The sequence below is a fragment of the Haliaeetus leucocephalus genome, unplaced genomic scaffold (genome assembly GCF_000737465.1).
Source record: "Haliaeetus leucocephalus isolate CR32 unplaced genomic scaffold, Haliaeetus_leucocephalus-4.0 Scaffold848, whole genome shotgun sequence".
NCBI classification, from domain to species: domain Eukaryota; kingdom Metazoa; phylum Chordata; class Aves; order Accipitriformes; family Accipitridae; genus Haliaeetus; species Haliaeetus leucocephalus.
The window spans coordinates 12967650-12980865 of record NW_010973284.1 but is presented as its reverse complement, the minus strand read 5'-3'; positions in this window follow the sequence as shown (position 1 = coordinate 12980865).

Sequence of the window (13216 nt, the reverse complement as noted above, 5' to 3'; positions counted from 1 at the left end):
CCCATGGGCAGGCAGGTGTTCAGCCATCTCCAGGAGAGCAGGGCTCCATCACGCGTAACAGTTACTTGGGCAGACAAACGCCATCACTCCAAACGTCCCCCCCTTCCTCCTCCTTCCCCCAGCTGTATATGCTGAGCATGACGTGCTGTGGTCTGGAATACCCCTTTGGTCAGTCGGGGTCGGCTGTCCCAGCTGTGTCCCCTCCCAACTTCTTGTGCAGCCCCAGCCTGCTCGCTGGTGGGGCGGTGTGAGAAGCAGAAAAGGCCTTGGCTCTGTGCAAGCACTGCTCAGCAGAAACTAAAACATCCCTGGGTTATCAACGCTGTTTCCAGCACAAATCCAAAACACAGCCCCATACCAGCTACTATGAAGAAAATTAACTCTATCCCAGCCAAAACCAGCACAACATACAATGCCCTCCTCACCCTTCCAAATAATGATAAACTGTTTCTTATCAACAAACCTATTCCTAAAAGAATGGGCTCAAATGGATCAACACCCTGACCTCCATCTCTCTGTCCTGGGTGAGCTGTGCTCAACAGAGATATAGATAGTTACCTATCAGGAGATGCCTGCTTCAGTATCTCTTTTATATCATGCTATGCCAATCATATCTTATTGAATTGAATTGAATTGAATTGAAAAATGCATATCTTATAAGAGTTATCATTCTATTCTCAGCCTGCAGATGTGTGAGAGTGTATCTTTAGTAAGGACTACTAATAAAAGAACCAGACCTATTGTTCCTACATATATTTTGCCATATTCTGATAGACATTTCAACTTCTATGGCAGGTGGAATGGCATACATGATAAAAGAGAGAGGAAATCAAGTGAAATTGAATATACACAATTGCATAGTGCATGAAGGAGATATTTTTCCCCTAGAAAATATTTTGAAGCAGCTTATTGCTGTATGAATGGGGACCATCCTCCAGTTACTAGAAAGGCATTGGAACAACTTGATTTTTTTTTTTTTTTTTAATTGGATACCTCGCTGGTCTTACTGCAAAAAGAAAAATAGTGGAATAAATAAATAAAAGTAACTTCAGAGATTGAAATAATTGTTAGGTTCTTTTTTTTTTTTCTTTTTTCTGAGATGTCTGGTTGGGGTCTTAGGGCTTCTAAGTGTATTTGGCTTTTGTGGCTATGTCTCATTGCGGAGTTTATAAGAGGCCCTATTGCAACTAGCATAGCATTGTCAGCGTCCTTATTGTCTGGGCTGGGATTTAATTTCAGTACGTCACTTGCAACCAAGACAACCTTGGCATTGCAGTTTGTCGCACTTTTTTATGAGCTCTATCTCACTGAAGTGCATTCTCCCCAGCCTACAGCCATAGCCTACTAGTCTGGAACAAAACTCTTGAACATAATGAGAAAAGTAAAATCATACCAGAGAAAATTAATGGCCAGTCCTTTCTACTGGCTTTGTAAAGACTGTGACCTTAGCAAAGCTGAGTCAGTGCTCATGCTGCTACCTCTGCCTGGAGCCATGCAAGATTTCATACTTCTATAAATTTGGTCCAGGGGAAACCTATTTATGCAGCCAAAAGCCAATAGATGTGTAGGTCAGGATTTGATCTCATAGGTCTAAAGAATAACAGTATATTCTTAGCCTGAATGTGATATAAATAGGTATTCTGCCAACTACAGTTTGTATCTTGTCCTTCTAGTAGACCTTGCCCCCGGTGAATCTTGTTGACCTCTTTCACCTCTGGTATGGTGGTTGTGGCCCAGCTTGTGATCTAGATGTACTGTAAATCCAAACAGAGATTATTGCCCCATTCTGACAGGCTTTGGAACAGCTAAAGGCAAATGCTGAGACAGAAAGGAAGAGAGATTTATAATACAGAGATTGGCACAGTTAGAGTAAAAGTTTTCTTGATTCCCTAACCAAAAGGTTGTGAGGCTTTCTGCTTTGTGGAACAGAAACACAGGACAGACTATAATTCCTTAGAGTAACCATTTTGACATGTCACTGTTTCTGAAATATAACCCTGAAACAGCTCTTTGCTGTCTCCAGAAGGAACAATGGTTGTATATAACAGAAAGGTCAGATTCCAAGATGGAAACCCACCACTCTTCAAGTATGAAAACTCGGAAAATGTTTTGGAAGGATTGTTTAATTTCTGTGGTTTTACCTTTAAGAGAATTGTCACTTGAACGATTCCTTGAAAATGGCATTGTCTTACTAGTTTTGACAGGAGTTCAGATTTTGTGTTTGTGACCTATCTGTACCGTAGGTGTTGTTTTATAGTCCACTGTTCGGAAAATCTCCATGTGATGAAGGAAGTGGAAGCAGAGATGACTGGCAAAAGTTAATAAACAGTCAATACAGCCTTGCGCTGCAACCTGTGCTCCTTTCCTTACTATTCCTGAAATTATGAGATACTTAAGGTCTATCTGAGTACTACAGTATGGTTTAAATCATAGAAACATGCTCCTCTGATCGGCAGGTGATGATTTTATGTCTTTGTCTTGGACTGGAAACTAAACAGGAGTCCATAATTAACTGATCATTGCAGAATTAGATGGCATTAAACTGAATTTATTTTAATAAGCTGTACTACTTGCTCAAATGAAAGGCTCAGTGCTCTGAAGGACCTCCTGAAAAGAACAGGGAATAAGCTCTGTACAACCAATAGCTTTTCTGTTAATATAAGTTACTAATGTAATTATCTATGGTTAAAGAATGAGAGAAATGTAGCTGAGCCAAATATGTCTTTAAAAACATGTAATAATGGTAATTGCTGCATATCCTTATATCACAATAGGAAAAAAGAGAAGGAAAGATGAAAATATGTTATAAGAAAGAAGTTAAATTATAAAAAAAAAGAAAGTATAAGCACACTTGTTAGAATTTCTTAGGTTCAAAAGCTTACTTCAATGTGAAATTCACTATTGGCCCTTACAAACACTAGAAATGCACATGCTAATACTTAACAGTCTTGTTAACAGAAGCTTAGTGAGCAAGGACTTTAGCCTGTAGTGTCTTGAATTCACTACCACATCCATTCTCCATCTCTGCCCTCCCTTCTCCCTCTCCCTCCCCCCAAATTCATGTCTGTCTTGATTTCACATGGGTAGAACAATTTTTGGAGTTCATTTATACTGCTTTTAATTTGGCTAGATGGGTCACTACTGAATGACGTGGATGATGTGCTTCTGCCTTTTTCAGCACTTCCAGCTCATTGTGGTCCTGTATCATGATGAACCCTAAGTTAACCTAAGTCTTTCCCACAAAACATTGCAGAAAACTAATCCACCATAACTCAGAAACCACTTTAAGAAAAGGAACAAATTCTGAGGCAGTAAGTTACACTACTTGAACTCAGAATTACATCGATTACTCATACTGACACTCATGAGTACAAAATAGGCACATACATTTGTGCAAGTGAGATGGAATAAGGCATATGAAAGATACAAATAGGGTATGATCTGCTTTTAGCATACATCCTGCTAGTAACTGCTTTATTGGTTCTACTCCTTTCAGTAATTTTCAACATCAGTAGGTCAAATTCAGTAGCAATGTTTCAATTATATGCTGGTAAATGATATGATAAATCTCAGGGACTCCCCTAGAAGAAAGTTAAAAATTATATCAACTAAGAACTCTTTTTAAATGTATTTAGATGCATCTCTGAATTTGATGTTGTCTGTGTTCATGTCAATACAGATAATAGTAGATGATTTTATTGCAGAATATGTTGCTCTGAAACAAAATTACCTCATATTCACTGGGTGATATCAGAGCGGTCTTTACTTCGCTGCAATTAGATGGTGGTGATGGTGTGATGATGGACATCAACACAGTGACAGAAAAAAGGGACACATAAGTCATCCTGAGTGTAATAAATGCTTGAGAATTTGACAATAACAATTTGAGAGTCAACAGGGAAGCTTGGCACGACGAAGTGCGGTGAATCAGGATGATCAAATGATTTTATTAGTTTGCTTTTATTAGTCAGATCTATTTCCATTTTTTTAATATGACCAGGGAAAAAAGAAGTAATTGTAATCAGTTTATCAACTACAACCCTGGCAGAGAGTATGCCACTGGTAACTTGATTTTGTTCTGACTGAACACACTATGTTTTGACTAATCTTCAGCATCCAAGATCATTCCTCTTAAAATGTCAGGAAAAGCACTAATAGTTTATTTGTTTTGTTTTGGTGTTTTATTTAAAATAATCTCAAAATATGTTTCAGAGCTGGCCTCATTGTTTCTGGCAGACATGGGACAGATGAAGCTTAAAAAACTGAAAAACACCTTTATTTATCTTCAGACCACAGACTGAGAGTCTACCATGGGCAGTCACAGTAGAAGCTTTGCCAGGGCCCCTGCCCTCTCCCCCTGCACGTGAACTTCACCTAAAAGAATCATGTACTCAGTGGGAGAGAAGGGATTTTGTAACTGTGATAGCTAATGCCCCAGGCTCCCCTAAGCAATGATGAACAATTATTATAAACTATTCAAAATTATAGACAGTAGGCACTGTGATGGAGACTTTCGTAGACTGGACTGAGACAATTACCAAATGAAGGAAAATATTATTATTTTAGAAAATGTAACATTTTAATACATTGTGAAAAATGATGAGGGAATAATAAATGGAGGGCATAAAAAGAGCTAATAATAAAAAGGAGCTTGGTGAGAAATCCCGCTGTCGTATTTGCATTTACCCTGAAACTAATGCCGTGCACATTTTTGAATGCAAATAATTCACAAGAGGAAGCAAAATGAGGATGTTAATAATCATTTTTCCCTTAATGAGAAGCTGTACTTTGATTGAAAGGAGCTTTAAGGTGGCCTAAACTAGGCCTAACAAAGGAGCTTTTGTTTGGGGTTTTTTTGGAGACTTTAAAGGAATGAGTTAGAATAATATTCTGTCACTTAAAATCCCCAGCATTAACATTGTTATCACAAATCTTATTTCAAATTAAAAAAGACGTGTTAGGAAAATTATTCATTCCATATGGGATTTTCTTTTTCACTTTGGCTATTAACTTAAAATGCTTTTTCTTTTGGGAACAGCTTAAGTTTTTAGGTTTCTTTTCTTTTTTTTTTTTTAAATCTCATTCACAAAATAGATTGTTTTATTGGCTCCTTATCTCAGGACTTCCACACCAAGGCTCTAGGTTGCCTTCCTCATTCTTTTTACCTAGTGAAGGCTTGTTAGTCACAGATGGCTTTAATGGAAACTGGCTTCCTGAATTGACTGGAGTGTCCATCTTCTTAGTGCTGCTTAGAAACACTCATGTATTTCATGTGAAATACTTTAATGAATTAAAACTAGGTTAATTCAGGTTTGAAAACACCACTTCCAAACATTAAGGATATGGAAATTATGTTGGATTAGACTGGAGACACCTTACCAGTGTTGGCCAGCACTTTTTTATCCACTCAAGGCAAATCCTAAGTGGATATAATTCCATTAAATTAAACACACTTTCCATTAAAAGGAAGTGAACCTGATTGATTTGTCCCCATATGGCCTGAATCCTATCATTCTCCCCAACAGAGGAGTATAGTATAACTCCCTGTGAGTCATCATCAGCACACAGAGGAGCTAATCAAGCATCCTTCACTGTAATCCCGTGTATGCTGGAAGACTGTGGTCATGTTTTCTGTGAGGAATTCCAGCAAACGGGGTTTAATTTCTTTTTGTGTATTTGTTTTCACTAGGTATTTTGAAAACAGCCTGTGGGTTATGTATGCTCTGCACTGCGTGTGGTGTGTGGCTGATCACTGATGGGATGTGATGCACTGTCTCTTTGATTGCACCTGTTTTAAACAGAAAAATGTAAAATGAATATGATGAAGCAAATAATAACTGAGTAGTGCAAGTACCCCAACCTTCAAAATGGGAAATGAGAGGTGGCCCATCCCCTGCAGGCACTCACATGGGCTCCCTGCCCCAGAAGCCCTGCCCCTTTTCTGGTCATGTGGTATAAGGACCCAGAAGTCCCTCCCCACTACATACATGGGGACAGCCATTCTTTTTCAGTCACCATTTTGTAGCAGGGAGCCTTATGCTCGGTTACCAAACATGCACATTTTCAAGTGTAAAATTCCTCACACGCTTCTGTGAGCTAAAACAATTGATTTAAATGTTTAGATGGACTCTGAGAGGGCAAATATAATGTAATTGAACTGTGGCTCACAAAATCAGAATAAGTTGCCACTAATAATTTTTTTCTGCAGTGACCGTTGAGCTGTAGTGTACATTCGCAGGGCATAATTAATATTGCCTGTCATTAAGATGCACCATCTTTCTTATATTGCCCTTAATTACTTTGGTTTGATGCTGCTCATTACTCATCAGCTGGTAATGGCACGGCAGGATAGATGCATTTTTAAAAGTTAATGGTAATTTAGGGATTGTTGTTAGCATTTTATAGAATTTGTTTCTTTGTGAACTAAGCTAGGTAATTGTCTTGGCCCCTGCAAGACTTGAAACTAAGCAGGAACAAAATTCAGTAAATAAGATTAATTTTGTTCTGTATGCCAGCCTTACACACTTAAGTAATTTTCTGTTCCATGTATATAGGTTTTTAAGACATTATGATACCTCCAATATTGACTTGGTTAATTCTCTCAAACAATGCATGAAAATAGTTTGATGATAATAATGACTAAAGATTTTAACATATTTTTTAATTAAAGAAACATTTCTTTGATTCTTTCCCCTGAGGTTTTTTCAGGCTTCTCATTAATTTTGCAGCATGATTATTCCTTCAGGTTGATCAACCAAAAATTGTCATGTCTAATGGTGCAATGCTGCCATTTTTCTCATGTTGTGTAGCATTAACTCCACAAGTAATCAAATTCAAATGCACTCAGTTGGATTACTCAATTAAATCTTAGCCAACATGGAGGATGGCTGAGTATCAGTCTCAGGAACAGCTTCCCAATCATCTGAGCAAGCACTTATTTAGGATCTGATTCTGTAACAGCTAATCTGTCTGGAACTACATGTGTGAGATTTATCCATGAGGTTGGTTGTGTGCATAAACACGTGCATAAATCTTTGCTTGATGAAGGCCTTACACAGCATAGCTAATAAAATGAAATGATTTGTCCTCTTAGGGTCATGGGTATTTATTTCTCTTAACCAGTATGTGTGATTTTTATGGGCTAGTTTCTGATTATGTGTTAGACTTAGAAAAATATTATTTCATGTGGCTATGAAACTGTGCTTAGTAACTCTTTTCAGTTTTATTTTCTTAATGGTGGTATAAGACTTCTTATATTTGTGGAATGGCTTCCCCAGCATTTGACAACTTTTAGCTCTAGTTGAATACGTTACAGGTTTAATAGTTTAATTAAATTTTCTAATGTGTGTTCACAGTGCTTCTTAATATATACTGAGGTATTCATGCAAAACTATAAAAACAATCATTGTACACAACAAAGGATATTCTTTAAATATATATAGATCAATTTGGAAACTATTCTGCCTGAAAAGACAATCATATGCAATTCCTGGATTTCATTTTGAGGAAAAAAAATGCATGTAGATATTATTTGCCTTTTCTGAACATAATTAATTGTAGCAGATACACTTTAATGATGACAATAATAGAATTTTATAAATATATTTTTATATTTTCATATGTATATATGTTGTGTTAATTTAATTGAAATATTGGTGTTATAAAATGTACCACAGCACTCTATATGAGCTAATGTTATTTCAAGAAAAGTTTTTTAAAAGAAGCTAAAATAACCCTTGGATTCCTACTACACAAAAACTGAAATTAATTTAAACCTCAAGAAAATGCAATCAAAAGTCTATGGCATGTGTTGTGTGTGTTAGGTGTTCACTATTTTGTTATCAGTGAGATTCACTGTCTTGTGGCATTGGTGTTTACTCTCACACTGATTTATTGGTTTGTCTGTTTATGTGCCTACATGTGTGAGCTTATTTTCAAAATTTTTTGTCAGTGGTAATTTCAATGGAAATATGCCTAGGAATCTCTCATATATGGTACTTGTGTTTGGATTCTACTTTATGCCCTTTTCCACAACTTGTGACCTTTTATTCAGGCTATTTTTCTCTTTCTTACCCCCTGAGCTTTGTCCCCATAAGACTTTTGAAGTTTTATACCTTCAGATCTCCAGCAACGAATAACAGGGGAGACAGAAACAATTGGATAAAATGTCACGGATATAATCTAGTTCCACAGAAGAACTCTGATTTCTGTTTACTTAGTCTTTAGTTTTCAAGCATATATGACTGTTTACAGCTCTTCCTTTACCTTCAGCAAACACTGACTTGATCTATATCACATTTGCTAATTGCACATGTTGCTGCCAGTTTTGCCATCTGATAACTGATGGAAGCTTTATGTTCTGAGCCAAAAGCAAATGAACACAACAACCACAGGTACTGGTATTTCTATAAACTAGTATTTACAATCACCCTCTGTTGTTCCTATGATGTTGGCTTAAGAGCAGCTATGCTGTATTCTCTAAGAATACTATGTATTGATTTCTGTAATTGTAGAACATGGCACTATTTTTCCCTGGAAATCAGGGTTTGCAAGTACTGAGGGCAATGGAGAGATTAATGAAATATTCTTTCAACCATGTTGTCTATCTTTTTGTGTGTGTGTGTATATATACGTATATACACACACACACACAAAAATCTGGTTTCTATTCAAATAATGTATAGCTATATTTTAACTAAAGTTAGACCTAAAATTCTTTCAGGCTAAAAATACCAAGAAGATATTAAAAAAAGTAAACTTAATCACCAAGTATTCCTAAGGCAGTCTCCTGGCTCACAATAATTGGTTTTATGGCTGTAAAAGCCAACAACAACTGTCTTGAGATCCCTAAGATTAAAGTTTTTGTTAAGGAAGGAAAACTTTTAATGGATTAAAAAGGCTAATATATTTTATTTTACTACATAAAGTTATAATGTTTTGGCATATATCCTACACTGCATTTTCATTCTTGGAATAGGATTTCCCACCTAGACAACATTTTGTCAGATTGTATTGGGATTTTTTGTTTTCCCCTTGACAGCTGTCATTAGTAGAGAAGTCAAGGGGCTCATCAGCAAGGTAACAAAAGAAGATACCATAGAGCTACAGTTTTACTCCAGAACAGGAAATGGACTTACATGCATTAACTGTACTAGGAATGTTTTTCTTCTAGCACTGGAGGTTGGAGACTGAATTTAGATAGGTACTGATGTAGCTTCTAGATCTTGATTTCTCACTGTGAGACATCATGCTGAATACTTTGCACTGGATCCCTATTGGGAGTGGTAGAAAACATACCTTTCATGCTACTTATGGTAGCTGCAAAATAATGACTCAGGAAGAGTCGCTGATATGGTTTGGGGAGCTTCGGTGATTTTCTTATTGTTCTTTGCACAGCAGCCATTAGGGCAAATGTTTATCAGGAAAAAAACCTGAGGGTTAAACAGAACTAAAGAGAAATTCAAGGATGTTTAAACAGTTTACTCCCAGGCACTGTTCCGGGTTTTGATTTGCATACCTCTACCAAAATTAAATGGTGTTTTAAACTGAGCAATCTTTTGTATCCCTTATTTAATCCTTAACTCCTGACTTGAGAATTATTAATAACATTAAATATTAGTCTTACAGTGTTAGCTGACTAGTAAATGGAAAAGATGTCTAAGCAGTCTTATTATTACCCCTATTGGAATCATTTCAGAGAGTTAAAAAAGGTACAAAAGACATGCTAATACTAGAATCCTGCTAGTGGAGCTACCCAATGAAGAATAAGAATATTTAGTATAATACCAATTAAAATGAGATGTAAAAAGGGATCTAATACTAATTGGTTTTATCTCTAAATTACTAAATAGTTATCGTCTAGAGAAACAAGAATCCTATTATTCCTAATTTATTCTGTAACAGATAACTGCAATGGTTTAGAGATAGACAGAGGAATTCAGTTTTAGGATTGGTAAATCCTTGCTGGCATTTTGGATTAGCTAACAGTTAGTAAACGCAGAAATGCAAGTGACTTGACCTAACAGAATTAAAGGTGTTTAACTCAAATAATGGGATAAATATCAGTGGTTTTTGTTTGTTAGACCTCTCTATAAAGAGTGTTTTGGAACAGATAAATTAATGAGTATCAGAGATGTCAAATTAAAAATAAATTCAATTTCTTTGTTCATTAAAGTTTATATTCTTTCCACACTGCACAATAGACAGTGTAATATGTATTTGGAGTGATTTGTTACTACTTTACGTTCTGGTATCTTTCTCAAAATCATATTTGTTGATTATAAAACTGACTAAATCTGATCTCTTGGCAGATCTTTTGCCAATAGTATCTCACCAATGATACCAAAACTAAAGTGCAGAAACAATGGTTGTTTTTTCATGGCACTATAATGTAGCTTCCTTTTTATCTTTAGCAGTTTACTACTTTAAGAGGAATAAGGTGAAAGTGTATAAATGCAGAATTAACATCTCATTTCAGAGAGAGGTATATTTAGCACTTGTAGATTTCCTTGATCTCTTTTTCTTTCCTGGTGCATTGAAGGACCTTTTTCAGGGATTCAGAAAGTCATTCCTTCATGACTTTAACATGGTGTATAGGAAACATTTTATCAACATGCAGTATGCTAGCATATATGCAACAGTGCTGTACTTCTTCAGACCCAGAATGTTTGGGCTTTATTAACAGATTTCTCTGAATCTTATAATTTAATTAAATTTATGAGGTAGAGCTTTTCTTCAATCAGGAGTTATACATCTGTTTCAAATTAATCTAAACCACACCTAATGTATTTGTCCAAGTCTCTATATGTAAATGAACATCAATCACCAAGTTGTCTCTTAAGTTTTTTCTGAAGTTGATTCTAAACTTTCTGAGTTTGTAAAGGAAACTGGAAAAACAGTTCCCTAGTTACTTAAAGAATATAAACATTTTATATTTGAAGAGATTCATGTACAAATAACCAGTTATTTTATGGTCATTAGATTTTCTGCTCATGGAAAGAATATCAGACTACTTATTATAATAATACATAATGTCAGAGAAGATTGGAAACCATTTTCAAGAGGCAGCTAATGCACTAACACTATGAATTCCCAGTCTGCCAGGACAGCTCTGTAGTGTGAGCCATGAGCTCCCGGTGCTCTAGGACAGGCATAAACCACAACGACCACCACATTTTTCCCTAGGTGCTTAAAAAATGTGCTAGTCAGTCTGTTCTTACAATGAAATGACAAATACTTCCATAAGATCAATTAACTGTAGTTTTCTATGGATTTGTGTCTTCTAGTTGTTTGACACTCATGTTTACAAAAATACAAGATTGAGGTGAAGTGTTGCCCACTGATGAGCTTTTATAAGGCTTTCTTCCATCTGGTGTCATTTGTGGCCGTGCTGTAACTTTTATAGATGCTCCTTTACTACTTGGCCTGTCTGTTTTCATAAAACTTGAGTGCAGTTAATGATCTCTAACAAGTCCATCCTTCTGTCAAATTTGGTTAAGAAATTCAAAAACTTTTGGTAGACCTGTGCAGAAGCAGACAGCTTTTACGTGCAAGTTTCTTTGCATAAGAGATACTTTGGGGAAAAAAACCCACCAAACTTTATTGACTGTTCTTGCCCAAATAACTGGCATTCCATCCTCATTTTCCCCTTTTCCCTTAATGGAGGGAAGGAGGTCTTTTGTCTTTTTTTTTTTTTTTTTGGCGGGGGGCGGGGAGCCTTCTCTCTAACAGTGCACTAATTGCAATTTATTGCTCTGTATCTTTTACAGTGCTGGCTTTCTCCAGAGCAGAGAAAACATGCAGAAACACAAACGTGTATTTTCAGCCTTACCATGGGGGAGGCCATACATTCCAGCTGGCAACACATTAGCTTCTGATTTGAAAGCCGTGAGCTTTGTTCCGTCTCAGTTCTTAATTAACTGCATGTCCTGAGGTTAGTTGTCTCAAATTTCATTCATACTCTCTAATACAATAGAAAGACATTTCTGATATCACTAAATTTGGGGCTAGATCCCTTACAGTTCTATTTCTGAATTTAAAGTAGGATTTTTTTTTTTTAATGAGAATGATATTTATATAAAGTAGGATTATCATTTTTTGGTCTTCACATGAAGAATTTTCTAAGTGCTAAGGGTATATAATAACTAATTAAGAGAATGGAAAGGTGCCATTTGTTTTGTGAATTGGAATTCCAGCTGATCTTGGGTTTAGTACAATAGAGATGTTTGATGCCTGTGTATCTGCATGCATCCTCACCGAAGAAGCCAAGGTTTGACTTGTGGAGGTCCATTGACAGGAATTCAGCAGGAGTCTTGGATATGTCCTTCTGTACCTGGCTGGCCTAAAATCCTTCCATTAGTCTTTCACATATGTAAGCAATTAATTCACAGCTCTACAAAACCCTGTTAATGTTTTAAAGAAATGTATATTTGTACCTGATATTTTTTAAGAAGAGTTCCAAATGAAAGCATTTAGAAAATATTATCCCAGAAGTGTGCCAAGACAAAGAAACCTTGCATTTTCTACTGTGTAAGGAGCTGACTGTGTGAATTAGAACTTGCCACAGTGCTCTAATGTGAACAGCTCAGATGTGAGATATTTTCCCAATTTAAAATTAATCTGAAATTACTTTTTGTACTTTTTGAGAATTTTATAGTGTGTATTCATTTTTGGTTAAATTATTCAAAATGTAAAATTTTTTCTTTAAAAATTTAATCTTTTGGAATTAACTTTGGAAGTTTTCTAAGAATGTTTTTAACAGCTGTAATTGGTTTAAGATCAAATCACTTCTTTTTTTGTACCTTGGAGGTTGTTATGAACTTCTGCATTTCCATTAAATGATCCTATATTTTGTTCAGTAAATGCTATTTATTCCAGTAATTAATAAAACCAAAGAATGGTTCCCACTGTGAGTCTTGCCTACATGCTTTTAAGTCCGTGTATCGTAGGTAAGGATATGCTTGTAAAGACTGACATTTAATTAAGTTGTTTTGATCTTTTGTTCTCCTTTTTGCACATATTAATTATACCTATGAAGTCTAATTCAATTGTTTGATATGTGTTGATGTTTTCATAATATAACAAGGCTTTGTTTCTTGTGTACTAGAGTTATTGTGTAACTGTGATCACAAGATACCCAGAGCTTTGTAACATACAAGAAAAATATGCTCATGACCCAAGCTTACAATGCTGATTATTTTCCTTGTAGGGTAAATGT